Source organism: Rattus norvegicus, chromosome 7, assembly GCF_036323735.1.
Source record: "Rattus norvegicus strain BN/NHsdMcwi chromosome 7, GRCr8, whole genome shotgun sequence".
Taxonomy (NCBI): domain Eukaryota; kingdom Metazoa; phylum Chordata; class Mammalia; order Rodentia; family Muridae; genus Rattus; species Rattus norvegicus.
The window spans coordinates 54916653-54930526 of NC_086025.1; the positions used below are offsets into that span (position 1 = coordinate 54916653).

A 13874-nucleotide genomic window follows, 5' to 3' on the forward strand; every position below is an offset into this window, starting at 1 on the left:
TCAGTACAGCATACTGTGCTCATTGGCCCAGTTCAGGAGGTCACGTGCCCCTACCCTGCCCATAGGCTTCCTGCCATTTACTCCATTTCTACTCCTTCACCAGTGCAATGTGTTGCCCCTAAGCTTGCAGGGGTGAAGTGTGGCAGCTGGGGAAGGGGTGGTGCTGTGCTGGGATGTGTGCCCGGGTTAAAATTCAAGCCCACTTTTATTATCTACAGCTTCTCAGTTAGGGTTTTACTGCTGTGAAGAGACACCATGACCAAGGCAACTCTTATAAAGGACAACATTTAATTGGGGCTGGCTTACTGGTTCAGGGGTTCAGTCTATTACCATCAAGGTAGGAACATGGCAACACTAGACAGAAAGAGCTGAGAGTTCTACATCTTCATCTGAAGGCTGCTAGTGGAAGATTGACTCCGGGCAACTAGGGTGAGGGTCTTAAGCCCACACCCACAGTGACACGCCTACTCCAACAAGGCCCCACCTACTCCAACAAAGCCACACCTACTCCAACAAGGCCACACCTCCTAACAGGGCCACTTCCTGAGCCAAGCATATACAAACGATCATCACAACAGCCCTTCAGTGATTTCTCATTCTTCTAATTCAGAGTCCAAATCCCCCCCAAATAGTCTGTACACTAACGGGTTCCTCAGGCTTTCTCTCAGTTCCCTACATCCCTCTTCTTCACATTCCCTTTATCTACTTAACTTCTCATTTTTAGCACTATGCTTCGGGTGTTGATTGCAGTAGGGCTGGTGTTTCTTTTCCATAGCGTCTTCTCCAGCTTATTCATTAACAGTATTCATTAACAGTGTTTTTATTGGCTATTTGTTTCTCTAATTTGACTTGCAAATTTCATGGGAGTGATGGACACGCCCACTTCGCTCAACACTGAGAGCCTAATAGCAACCCATAAGGTGCGTGGAATGTCTGACTACGACAGATGGTGTGCTAGTCCAACGACGAAAAACAGAACGAGGGAGAGGCTGGGGAGCGCGGAGGGCCCCTGGATTTGTGACCGCAGCAAGAATTCAGAGGAATGCATTTGTCAGGGCTTGATCCCAAGAGGTGCAGGAAAGGTGAACCACTCCTGTCTTACTTAGCACTGGGTGAGGGGTGGGAGGTAGGGAGTGGGGCTTATTTATTCCTGCAAATGGGGACCTACTTCAGAGGAATTGAATACACCCTGTGGGGAATTACCCAGTTGGTCAATGGAAGATCCAAGATCATCTCCTTAAACAGCAAAGCTGTTTTTCTCATGGTTAGGAACCACCCAGGTGCAGACTGATCGTTGCCAGTGACTTCTGGGCTGCCCCTGCCTGTCTGACTTGGGATCAGCAGCATCTGAGTGTGTTAGTTATTCAGTCCATCCCGGAGTCTGGTTCGTGATGGTTGTCACCTGGATTGGCTTCTGTGCTTTGCTCCTGGTATCTTTCGCTTGCTCCTGTAGGACATCATGGTGAAAATACTAACACAGCTGTCTTTGGGAATCTAATGGGGGCTCAGTCACATGGCAGAGGTACAGGTGGCAAAGCGTCAGGGCAGGTGGCAATGGATCAGAGAGATGACTATTCCTGTCTTAGGGAAGGCTTTAAATGGAGCAAGGTGGCAAGTTCAGAGAAATACCTGGATTCACTCCGATGCTCCAGGTCACATGACATGCTGCCAGCCGCATTCCCACCACACCAGGATCCTATCAGAAGAAAGACATGTTCCATTTTGTGGTTTGATGTGTGTGTGTGTGTGTGTGTGTGTTGGGAGGGGAGTGTGGTATAGGAGACTTTAAGGAATTGGAAACAAATCACTGTCTACATAGTATTCTATTGATCAAGAGAAAAATGACTCCAGGTAGCCTTTGGCTTCATTGATCCACATCTGTAATTTTTTTTTTTTTTTTTTGAGCTGGGAACCAAACCCAGGGCCTTGCACTTGCTAGGCAAGCGCTCTACCACTGAGCTAAATCCCCAACCCCACACATCTGTAATTTTTAATTGTTTTGTAAAGGCATAATTAATTCAATGACAAAATATTTTTCTTCCCCTTTTCTTTTTTTTTAAATTTTTTATTTTTTGTCTTTTGAGAGACTGTATAGCCCTGGTTAGCCTGGGTCTCATTACATACCAACCAGGCTGGTCTTAAATTCACAGAGATCTGATTGCCTCTGCTGCCTCCTGGGCACTGGAATGAAAGGTATGCACCACTGCACCCAGCAGAATGAAATTTTTGAGTAACTTAGAAATTGTAAAACCTTATCTTTGCTTCAATTCTGTGACATATTTTGACAGAATCTATAGTGAGGGTCTCAAAGAACCATACTTCCTCTTTTTGAAAAGTATACTCAGAATTCTTATTTCTAGATATTTATGCAAACAGGAGTTTTCAGCCAGGTGGGGCAGCACATGCCTTGGCTCTCAGGAGGCAGAGGCGGGAGGATCTCTGTGAGTTCGAGGCCAGCCTGGGCTACAAAGTGAGTTCCAGGCCAGCCAGGGCTACACAGAGAAACCCTGTCTTGAAAAACATCAGCAAAAACAATGAGAAAGGGTTTTCATAGTCTTTTTGTCCCCTTTCAAGCGATTGGGGAATACTTGATTTCATTGCTAGTTTCATTTATTTACAAGGCCCTGTTCTAAATGACCCAACTCATGCCCGTGCCTTCAAGAAGCAAATGGACATCCAGAGAGAGAGAAACAGTCCCTGGAAGGCTGTGTGTGCTCTCCATGTGTCCTTGGCATCCCTTTGTGCATTCTGACTTTGTATCTAGATGGGGGAATATATCTGCAGCAGTACGTGCCTGTGTGTAAAATCAACCTCGCAGACATGGAGCACAGACTATCAAATATTAAATCAATCATGCTTCTGAGGCATTTTAGAAATGAACCCATTACTCCCACATTCAGATTCTGAAAGCTTTAATACCCTCGAGATGGCCTTTATGTAAGTGCTGTATTCTCCATTTCTTTCTTGAAGATTTATTTATTTCTTTTATGTATGTGAGCACACTGTCGCTGCCTTCAGACTCACCAGAAGAGATCATCGGATCCCATTACAGATGGTGGTGAGTAACCATATGTTTGCTGGGATTTGAACTCAGGACCTCTGGAAGAGCAGAGATCTTAACTGCTGAGCCATCTCTCCAAGCCCTCATCTCATTTATTTCAAGTAATTTATCCCCAGTTTAAATGTGTCAGCCTCCCTCCCTCCCTCCTTCCCTCTTTCCTTCTTTTCCTCCTACCCTCCCTTCTTTTTCTATTTTCATCTCCTTTAAATTTTGAGACAAGGATTTACAGTGTAGCCTTGGCTTATCTCAAACAAGCTATCCTCCTGCCTCATCCCTGGCTTTTGTAAGAATTCTTGAAGAAGGGGCTGGGGATTTAGCTCAGTGGTAGAGCGCTTACCTAGGAAGCGCAAGGCCCTGGGTTCGGTCCCCAGCTCCGAAAAAAAAGAACCAAAAAAAAAAAAAGAATTCTTGAAGAAAAGGACTATCAAATTCATCTTCAACTCGCTGACTCTGGGTTTTGTTGTCATCCGAGAAGTGAGACTGCATTCTTTCTCAGTCTCCCCCACTCTCTTGTTTTTCTTTTCTTGAAAGTTACTATTTTCTTTTTTAAAGATTTATTTATTTTGTATATAAGCACACTGTAGCTGTCTTCAGACACACCAGAAGAGGGCATCGGATCCCAATACAGATGGTTGTGAGCCACCATGTGGTTGCTGGATTTGAACTCAGGACTCTGGAAGAGCAGTCAGTGCTCTTAACCACTGAGCCATCTCTCCAGCCCAAAAGTTACTATTTTTAAGGGTCAAATGTCATAGATTCTCAGGAATCAGTCTCCCTTGGGGCTGGTCTGGACAGTGCAGGTCCCATTAAGCATTCCTCCTCGGCCTTGGGCCTCTGTGAAAGACTCTTGGTCCTGTGGGTAGGAGAATGGGAGCTCTTCATCCTTTCTCACCAACAGAGTCCCCATGCCTTTAAAGAACTGTGTCTAAAGTTGCATACTTCTGTCATTCTTGCTGGCCCGTGGATGTGAGGCTTCAGGTGCTTCCGTTTCCCAGCTGGCTGAGATGACTGAGGGGTGAGGAAGGCATATATTTTATTGAGCTTTGTTCTGTTCAGACAGAGTCTTGCTTCATCAGGCAAAACTATTTGCTCTCAGAGTGGTATTATACACACCTACACACACACAGATGTGGGGATACATACGTGTGTGTGTGTGTGTGTGTGTGTGTGTGTGTGTGTGTGTGTTACAATAAAAGTTAATACTTGATTGTGATGAGGGGCTGGAGAGATGGCTCAGCAGTTAAGAGCACCGACTGCTCTCCCAGAGGTCCTGAGTTCAAGAACCTGGTTCTTGGCTCACAGGTTGCAGGACAAACTGTCTAAAGTGGAAAGAGTTTCCTTATAGGTTTTTTTGTAGGTCTCAGGTGATGTTGGAGAAGAGAAGAACTAGTTGGTATGAGAGGGGGAAAGCCTTCAGTTTCCTAATCTGAAAATACTTCGAAACTGGCTTATGACATTATACATATATATATATATATATATATATGTTTGTACATATGTGTTTGTATATATGTTTGTATATATATGTATATATATGTTTGTACACACATCTTTGTTGTTGTTGTTCCTTTTTTTTACGTTGGTGGGGACCAACTGAAACCACACTGGAGAGATGATGGGTTAAGGTGGGTTAACTCTTCCAAATGTTCTGAGTTCAACCCTCAGCAACCACATGGTCACTCACTACCATCTACGATGAGTTCTGGGATGCAGGTGTATGTGCAGGTAGAGCATTCATATACATAAAAATAAACTTAAAACAAAAAAAGAAACCACGCCTTCATATATGTTAGGCAATCACTGTACCCCTGAACCACATTCCCAGCCCTCATAAACCAGCACTGTTTAAGGCACAAAATCATCCGACTTGTCAGGGAGCACACAGATACATGCATAAGTAATCTGTGAGCAGGGGAGCAGCAGAGGATGCTTCGGGAGTGTTAGGACGGCTCACTGACATGGTGCTGTGTGCCTAGAGCCCCAGTTACTGGGAGGCTGAGGCATGGCCCCCTCAGCGCATGGATTTGAGGCCCAGCCCAGTGAATCCCCCATTTTTTTTAAAGAGTTATTTATTTTATGTAAGTACACACTTGCTCTCTTCAGACACACCAGGTTCCATCACAGATGGTTGTGAGCCACCACGTGGTTGCTGGGAATGTGAACTCAGGACTTCTGGATCTAAAAGAACAGTCAGCGCGCTTAACCGCTGAGCCATCTCTCCACGTCCGTGAATCCCAAGGTTGAGAGACCTCTCACTGTCTGCTTGTAGGTGGCCATCCCGCCAACCCGGTAAGGGAATGGGGAAAGGAGGGCAGGGAAGCAGTGATTTTCAGCCACAGTCTCAGCCGTTCTCAGGCACAGCTGCGTGAAGAATCTCCTGGACGTTAGGACGTGTGCACACTGGGACTACACCTCAAGGGAATCAGTTGTAATTGGTCTGGCATCAATGTTTTCTCCAGGGGCTGGAGAGGGAGATGGCTCAACGGTTGAGAGTTCTGACCGCTCTTCCAGAGGTCCCGAGTTCAAATCCCAGCAACCACATGGTGGCTCACAACCATCTGTAATGGGATCTGATGCCCTCTTCTGGTGTCTGAAGACAGCAACAGTGTACTCATAGAAATAAAATAAATACATTAAAAAAATATTTTCTCCAGAGCTCCTATTGCAGTAGGCTGAGTGAAAAAGCTATGGTCCAAGTGATGCTGCTTTTAATGTCCTATGCGGTCATCTGGGGTTCAAATGTAGGATGCCAGAAGGCATCTAACTTAGAGCTTCAAGTGACATTGAAAACAATATTTTATTATATGTTACAGGCTAACAATATGGTCTTTCTTATAAAGAACAAAATTATTCTTTACTCACGTACAAAATAATAAATATATGTAATGAAAGACATAAAGCCAATTGTTTATTTCTTATGCTCCTTTTCTTATGCTAAAAGATCTTTTCTTGCTGGCCTGTGATGGCTCATATCTTTAATCCTGAGAGAGAGAGAGAGAGAGAGAGAGAGAGAGAGAGAGAGAGAGAGAGAGAGAGAGAAATAAGAATAGAAATTTATATATTGAAATCTGTTGTACTGGCTGGTTTTGTGTGTCAACTTGACACAAGCTGTACTTATAGAGAAAGGAGCCTCCCTTGAGGAAATTCCTCCATGAGACCCAGCTGTAAGGCATTTTCTCAATTAGTGATCAAGGGGGAGGGCCCAGCCCATTGTGGGTGGTAGTCTTGGGTTCTATAAGAAAGCAAGCTGAGCAAGCCAGTGAATAACATCCCTCCATGGCCTCTGCATCAGCTCCTGCTTCCTGACCTGCTTGAGTTCCTGTCCTGACTTCCTTTGGTGATGAAGTAATATGGAAGTGTAAGCTGAATAAACCCTTTCCTCCCCAACTTGCTTCTTGGTCATGATGTTCATGCAGGAATAGAAACCCTGACTAAGGCTAAATCTAATGTAGAATAGGAGGTAGAAAGGAAAGTTTGGGAGGTGAAGAGGTCATGAGGATGAAGTCTTCGTGAAGGAGACTAGGACTCCTGTAAAAGCAGCCCAGGGTCTTTGTCTCTTCTGCTACTCAAGGACACATAGATGATATCCTGAGGGGTAAGTAAGGTCCCATCAGATACTGATCTCCTGGGATCTTGTTTATGGTCTTTTCACCCTCCAGAACTGTAAGACTTCAACTTTTTTTGTCTTTTTTCTTCTCTCTCTCTCTCTCTCTCTCTCTCTCCTTCCTTCCCTCCCTCCCTCTCTCTCCCCTCTCCCTTCTTCCCTCTCCTCCTCCCCCTCCCTCTTCCCCTTCTTCTACTCCTCCTTCCTTTTTTCAAGACAGGGTTTCTCTATGTAACCCTGACTGTCCCTGGAACTCCGTCTGTAGACCAGGCTGGCCTCCAACTCCGACTGCCTGCCTCTGCCTCCCGAGTGCTGAGATTAAGGACATGCATCACCATTGCCCTGAGAGACTTCAATTTTTTTTTAAATTATAATAATATAAACAAACGTCTTTTTTTAAAAATAAATATAAATCTTTAGCAGCAAGAATAGAATAAGATATATTATATCCAGGCTGGAGAGATGGCTCAGCGGTTAAGAGCACTGACTGCTCTTCCAGAGATCCTGAGTTCAAATCTCAGCAACCACATGGTGGCTCACAACCATCTGTAATGGGATCTGATGCCCTCTTCTGGTGTGTCTGAAGACAGCGACAGTGTACTCATATATAATAATAAATAAACAAGTCTTTTTTTTTAAAGGGGATGGTCAGACAAATAGAAAGAAAAATCTCCGTGTATTTTTATGACTTAAGTTCCTATAAGTATACTTTCAAAAACCTATACTAGTTACGTTAGTACATTAATTACACAATGTAAACATGTTTTCCTTTTCCAAATAATGGAAAACTTGGAGGTTTTTTAGCTGGTTCATTTTCCCTTTAACGGGCTTAAATCACATTGGTAATATATTCTCCCACAATTCTCTGGTGTCTCCTAAAGCATAAGACCAAGAGGGCCAATTCTGTGATGTTCTCTTACCTTGGGATGCTAATATGCTGGAAAGGCAGAGGTGTGGGATGGGGGCGGTACAACTTAGGGGCCGTCAGAATAAAGGGATGTCCCAACGACAGAAAGAAAAGGTGCTCGTACTTACAGTAGCCCTGGATAGATTGAAAAGACCCCCTTAAAAAAAATCTCTCTTCTATATACTCTCCCACTTCTAAATATAGATTGTTGGCAAATAATTATGCTGAATAATAACACATCATTTAGCTTCCTGCCGGCTGAGGTCTGGCAGGGTTGAAGCTCGCTGAACCTCAGGAGCAGCAGTTTTCAAACAGAACAATTAGTTCACGATGATGGGAATAGAGATTACCATGGCAACCCGATCTCACAGCTCTGTGTGAGGTCATATTGTGTTGGTGTTTGAGTGGCAGAAACTGGTGGCTGTGATTTACATTCCGGGCTATGTTGAGGTACAGATAGGACGTTTTCCTTGGGAAAGTTCTGGAAGGGAAGGTGCTCGAAATATGCAGGGGAAGAATCGCGTGGTTTCTCAGAGCCGAGACGTTTCATTGTCAGCAGCAGTAGCAAACAGCGACAATCAACCTCCAGCTTGGCTCAAACAATCTTGAAATTTAGAGTCTCTGCAAAAACAACTACACAGACGGATAATGGTTAAATGAGCTCGTACCTAGTCTTCATTCAGTGATGCTGGCTAGGTCTCCTCAGCTCGGAGAACACGCCTCTGATCTCTGCTGTGTCCTCACGGTCATATATGAATCCGTAGGACACCACAAATAATTTATGCACTACAGCACGTCTCTGTTTTGGTCGCTGAATCCAGTATCCATATCAGAGTCAAGTATACAGTGGGGTTCCACCCTTAGCACCCCCCACACCGATAATAACAGTCTTCCACTATGTACTAGACTATACGAGTTCTAGTATCTAGGATATAGGTTCTGAATCCAGTGACCAGCACAGACACAGTCTAGTAAATAAACACCCTCTAGTGTATTTCAACGAACCTGTATAGCTGTAATTTCGGCTACAAGGGAAGCTGCTGCAGACTACTTGGCGAGTTCAAGGCCTGCCAGAGGCACCTAGTGAGTTTAAAGCCAGACTGGGTGAATTACTGAGCCCTTGACAAAAAGCAAATATTTATAGGGGTGGCAATGTAGCTCAGTGGTAGAGTGCTTTCCTAGATATTAAAGTTCTAGGTTTAACCCCAATAACATATGAAGAAAGAGAGGAGGGAGAGAGGGAGGAAGGGAGGGAGGAAGGGAGGAAGGAAGGTATTCATGCAAACAGTGAAAAGAGATGAGGCACACATATCCCTGTGGAAGAATTGCGTGAACAAAGGCCCTAAGGTAGAAATATGATTTCCGTGTTCAAAAAGCATTAAGAAAACTCGACTGGAAAGGCTGTAAGGTAACAGAAACCAGAGAAATAAGCAAGGACAAAATCACCCAGGCTGCTTTTGCTTGGATCTAGAATGTTCTCCACAACCTGTGTCCCACCAAGTCATCCTGTCAACCTTAAAGCTATACTTGTCTGTTCTTTAAATATTTGCTTTTATTAGTTTTTTTTTTTTTTTTTGGTTCTTTTTTTTCGGAGCTGGGGACCGAACCCAGGGCCTTGCGCTTCCTAGGTAAGCGCTCTACCACTGAGCTAAATCCCCAGCCCCGCTTTTATTAGTTTTAAGTGTGTGTGTGTGTCACCATTTTGCCTTTGATGACTTGGAGCTCACTCTGTAGACCAGGCTGGCCTCAAACTCATAGAGACCCACCCGCTTCTGCCTCCCAAGTGCCAGGATTAAAGGTGTGCACCACCATGCCTGGCCGTTTAAAATCTGTTTTAATTCCCTTGCCATCTGAGAGCCCTGGGACGTGCCTGTTTACAAGCACATTTATATTTTCTATTCTTTTTCTTCCAGATAGTTCATCCGTTATTAGGCTTTTAAGGAATACTTAGTGAGTTAGACAAAAATCAATAAAACACAATTCTTATCGAGGCATTAACAGTCTTGTGGGAGAAAGAAACATTTAAAGAGCAAAAGTAAAAAGTCAAATGCAGCATGCTCTGGAAATCTCGGGGAGTTGGCACAGATGAATTAAGACAACTATTCTTAAGATCGGAAGTAAGGTTATGCAAAGCACAAAAGCAGTAAGAATCAATTCACAGAACATAGGATTAGCCACTAGGAAAACATATGCAATTTGTTGCCTTTAAGTATATAAAAACGCTTATTTTCTTAAAAGTTTTTGTCCACAGACGTAAATTCAAACTCGCCATGATCTTCCGTTATTCCTGGATACATTTCCAGCTTTGCTAGAACCAATTCTAGCCTTTTCCCTCCATCAAGGGGCTTTCCTTGCGGACTGGCTCCCTTCCAGACTCTGCCTGTAGGGGGCGCTCGAGGGAGGCCGAAGAAATCAGGTGGCTGCTGTTCCAGAGTGCAGACTTGTCCCACAAACCGCAGCTTGCTTTCCTGTAGCAATGGAGCCCGGTTTGCAGTTTTGGCAGCACCGGCAGAACTGGCTTCACCGTGCCCAGTGCAGGGAACGAGCATCAGCAGATTTCTAATTTAAGCAGTTCCCCTTCTCTTTCTCCTCTGCTAACACTGTGGTGGCAGCTGCTCCCCACCTTCGCTGCCTTTGAGATAACTTTAAGGAAGGACGTTGCCAAGAGTTAGAGAGGTGTTTGTTACATCGCAGGGCAGGTGAGGGAGCATGGCCCTCATCTGCTGGGTTTCGGCAGGGGATGCTTTGAAATAAACACCCTACTATACACAGGACAGGCCCCTACAAGGGATTCCACCCAATGTGGCACCAATAACAGGACTGGAAACCCTGGTTTACGGTTCTTTTTAACCCCTTCACTTAGAGATGACATGTACTACAAAGATCTCTTTCGTATTCTACTAAAGACATAGTTAAAACATCTTTAAAATGGAAGGGAGGAAGGAAGGAAGGAAGGAAGGAAGGAAGGAAGGAAGGAAAGAAGGTAACCAGTTGTGGTGGCACACACCATTTATCCTAACCCTCAGAAGGCAGAGGCAGGATTTCTGTGAGTTCCAGGCCAGTTCCACCACAGGCAGAACTGTTGGGGAAAAAAAATCTTTGTACTAGATCTCTCCATCAAGTAATGTGGTTTTGATTGAATCCTGCCAATTCAACTTTCACAGCGTTACATAAAGCAGTTAGGCTGGATACGGTGGCCCAAGTGAGTAATACTATCGAATGGGGCCAGGAGGATCGCTTCCCTCTGAGGGGCGGGACAGGAGGAGCGCCTCCACCTGAGGGGCGGGGCTGTATAGAAGTTCCCTGCGTTGTATAGACTTCAGACCTGGTTAATTTTGGTGCGTGATGTTTTTTATTTATTTGCAAGGTTAAAAAAATATGAGATTGGGGGGCAGAGAGATGGCTCAGTGGTTAAGAGCACTGACTGCTCTTCCAGAGGTCCTGAGTTCAATTCCCAGCAACCACATAGTAGCCCACAACCATCTGTAATGGGATCCCATGCCCTCTTCTGGTGTGTCTGAGGAGAGAGACTGTGTACTCACATACATAAAATAAATAAATCTTTTGTATATATATATATATATGTATTTATATATAATTAAATGTATATATAATTAAATGCAGAAATGCGGAATTAACTAGGGGAAACATACAATTTTATGTTTTAAGCCAAAAAAAATGAACTGTAAAGGATTTATGATTAAATCCTTATTACAAATTCTTTTTTGGTCATTACTAATTGGGGATCAAACTCAGGACGTGCCAGGGGATTGCTCTACCAGTAAACCATTAATCTTTCCAACTCAGAAATTAAATCTTCATGTTTCATGATAAGAACTAGATACATTAGTCCTTCCGCATGTGGTGACATGGGCCTTTAACCCCAGCACTTGGAGGGCAGAGGCAGATGGATCTCTGTGTGTTCAAGGGCACTGCTTCAGGGACTACATAAAGAGACCTTGCCTCAGCACAAAACCAAAGCCAAAAACCAACACAACACAGCCACAACAATGACAACAACAACAACAACAACAACAACAAAACCAAGACTGGAGTAATAGTGTTATTTATGGGCTCATGACTGTTGGGGTAGAGCCTAAGAGAGGCGGAGTAGAGGCCGCTGTTCTCACTGTACCCTCACCAACATTATCAACATTATTTACACAATCTATATTCCTTTATTATTTAAAAATAGCTTATAAAAATTTCACTCTATAATATGCTACTCCATAAACGTTACTCAACGGAAACCTCAGGCTGGGGTTGGCAGGTGTATTTTATTTGCTCTCCTTTGTTTAGCCAATGTTGCAGAGATAAACTATTTTGAATCAGACTTGGTGACGACAAAACCTTGTTTGCGTATGGTTCTGGCAGCCATCCTCAAGCACAGCTGAGGAGACCTAGGCTTCCCATGTGCCCCGGTCCCCACTGTCTTGCTACTGAGCTTGCTCCTTTAGGCATTTGCCTTCTGGAACTCCAGATGAGTGGCGGGAGCCAATCGTGACCAAATTTGCCATGATTTTACCAATCCACAAAGCAGCAAAGGCATTTCCTGAAAGTTACCGGGTAAAAAATGATCTGATCCTGGAGCCAATAATTTTTAGGGGTTCCTGATGTGTCTGGCACGGTTCCAGGCAACCTGTATGTATTTCTTTGTCTAACCTTTCCAGTAATACAATGAGCAGGTCCTTGCTAGTGTTGATTCCTCACTGAGGAAACCAAGCAAGGCTCAGGAAGTGCCTGAGGTGGCTCACCACGCTTGTGCAAAGTCCTCAGTTCAATTCTCTACACTGCAGAAAACAGGCGTGGTCACATGAGCCTGAAATCCCAGCACACAGGAGGATCTGAAGACTCTGGCCAGCCTGGGGTACACGCGTGAGACCCTTCAACACAAGTTAGTAAATTAGTTAATAATAAAAACATCTTAAAGAAAGAAAATAAAGGAAACCAGATAGAGCGTGTTCAAGTAGCTGCCGTCTAAACCGAGGAATGATCTTTTAAACTAATATTTAAGAATAGCCCATACAGTTTGTTCAGACGCCCGTTATATCAGCCACGGCTTTCTGCTTGGAGAACCAGCTCAAACCAGCCTTGAGACCGAATATTTTCAAATATGAAACATCTGGTTCTCACAGTCAAACCACAGGATGCCTGCATTAGAGCCGGCCCTCGGGTTGACTGCACCCAGCCTCCCTCTCTGGTTTCCGTTTCCCTTGGTGTGTTGACTTCATTCTCTCAAATAATGGCGGTGTTTCAGGAAAACCTTCAGACTTGTTTCCAGTGTGTTTATTAAAGACTACTCTCGGGATCAGCTGCAAAGACTGTGACAGAAGAGAAAGCCAAGCTCGGCCAGGGCCAGCTGAGGAAGAACTTCAGAAAACACCACTAACAATAAGACAGGGTAATAATGACCTGAAGGATTTCCCGTGGCCTGGGATCTGACCTCAGCCGTGGCAGTAGGTGACTTTGTCCGTTGATTGTAGCTCAGGGTACTGACCTCTACCATTGAAATGTCCCGGGGTAGCGAAGAGTACACATAGGAATGAGGGTTCGTTATTTCACAGAGAAAATGTCACTGCGACGAGGGCCAGAATCTTGAGTCTCCATTCCGGAGAATTCTCCCTTTCGTGGTGACTTCCAAATTTCGTTTAGTCTGAAAGCTAACAAGAACACGAGACGGTCAACAAACACACACGCGGCGGCCATCATAGACAAACAGGGCCGACCAAGGAGACTAAGGATTAGACGGCAGCGCCACCGTGTGGTGGTCCACATCCTGACCGCGAGCTGAGGTCGGAAGAGGGTGTAACATACAAGCAAAGGGGAAGGGCAAGCTCGCTTTCTCACACTGGTTTCATATTTTCCGGATTTGTTAATGCCCTCCTCCAGTTCTGGTCTTCCTGGCCTCTGAACCGCCTGCCTTACCTATCTGAACCGACCGTGTACCTGTGAGCATTCAATGTAACACCTTGTTCCTCTCGGATTAATTTCAAGTCCTCCGGGTGTGTGTGTGTTTCCAACTACTCTGTGTGTGGCCACATGGCTAACACTGTTGCAAGAGTCCGGGAATGTGGTGGCAGCCCAGCTCTCTGGTGCTGCACGCACGGGGCACTATGCTGACACCTCCCTTTCCTGGATCTCTTTTATAACCCACGTTGTTCTGCCATGCATCGCCCACCTTAGATACTCCAGGAACTGGTAAACACCTGCTACACTCTGAGGACATGTCTAGCTCTTGAGGGTTCTTGCTTCAGTTGGGACAATTGAACTACCTGGCTCACCCACTGTGAGTTTTCAAAAGA

General features: G+C 44.7%; 1 long non-coding RNA gene across 2 annotated transcripts; it reads right to left on the reverse strand.

The window, feature by feature from the left end:
- Positions 1-269: 269 nt before the first annotated feature.
- LOC120093601 (uncharacterized) lies at positions 270-13561 on the reverse strand. 2 transcript variants are annotated; one of them, XR_010053309.1, is made up of 3 exons: positions 7586-13561; positions 1630-1696; positions 270-1447 (listed from the first exon to the last, which is right to left on the reverse strand). It is a non-coding gene; the product is annotated as an uncharacterized LOC120093601 (long non-coding RNA). The 2 variants fall into 2 exon arrangements; XR_005486958.2 differs by lacking the exons at positions 270-1447; positions 1630-1696 and adding an exon at positions 3599-4069 and having other exon boundaries at positions 7586-8205; positions 12985-13523.
- Between the last annotated feature and the right edge of the window lie 313 nt (positions 13562-13874).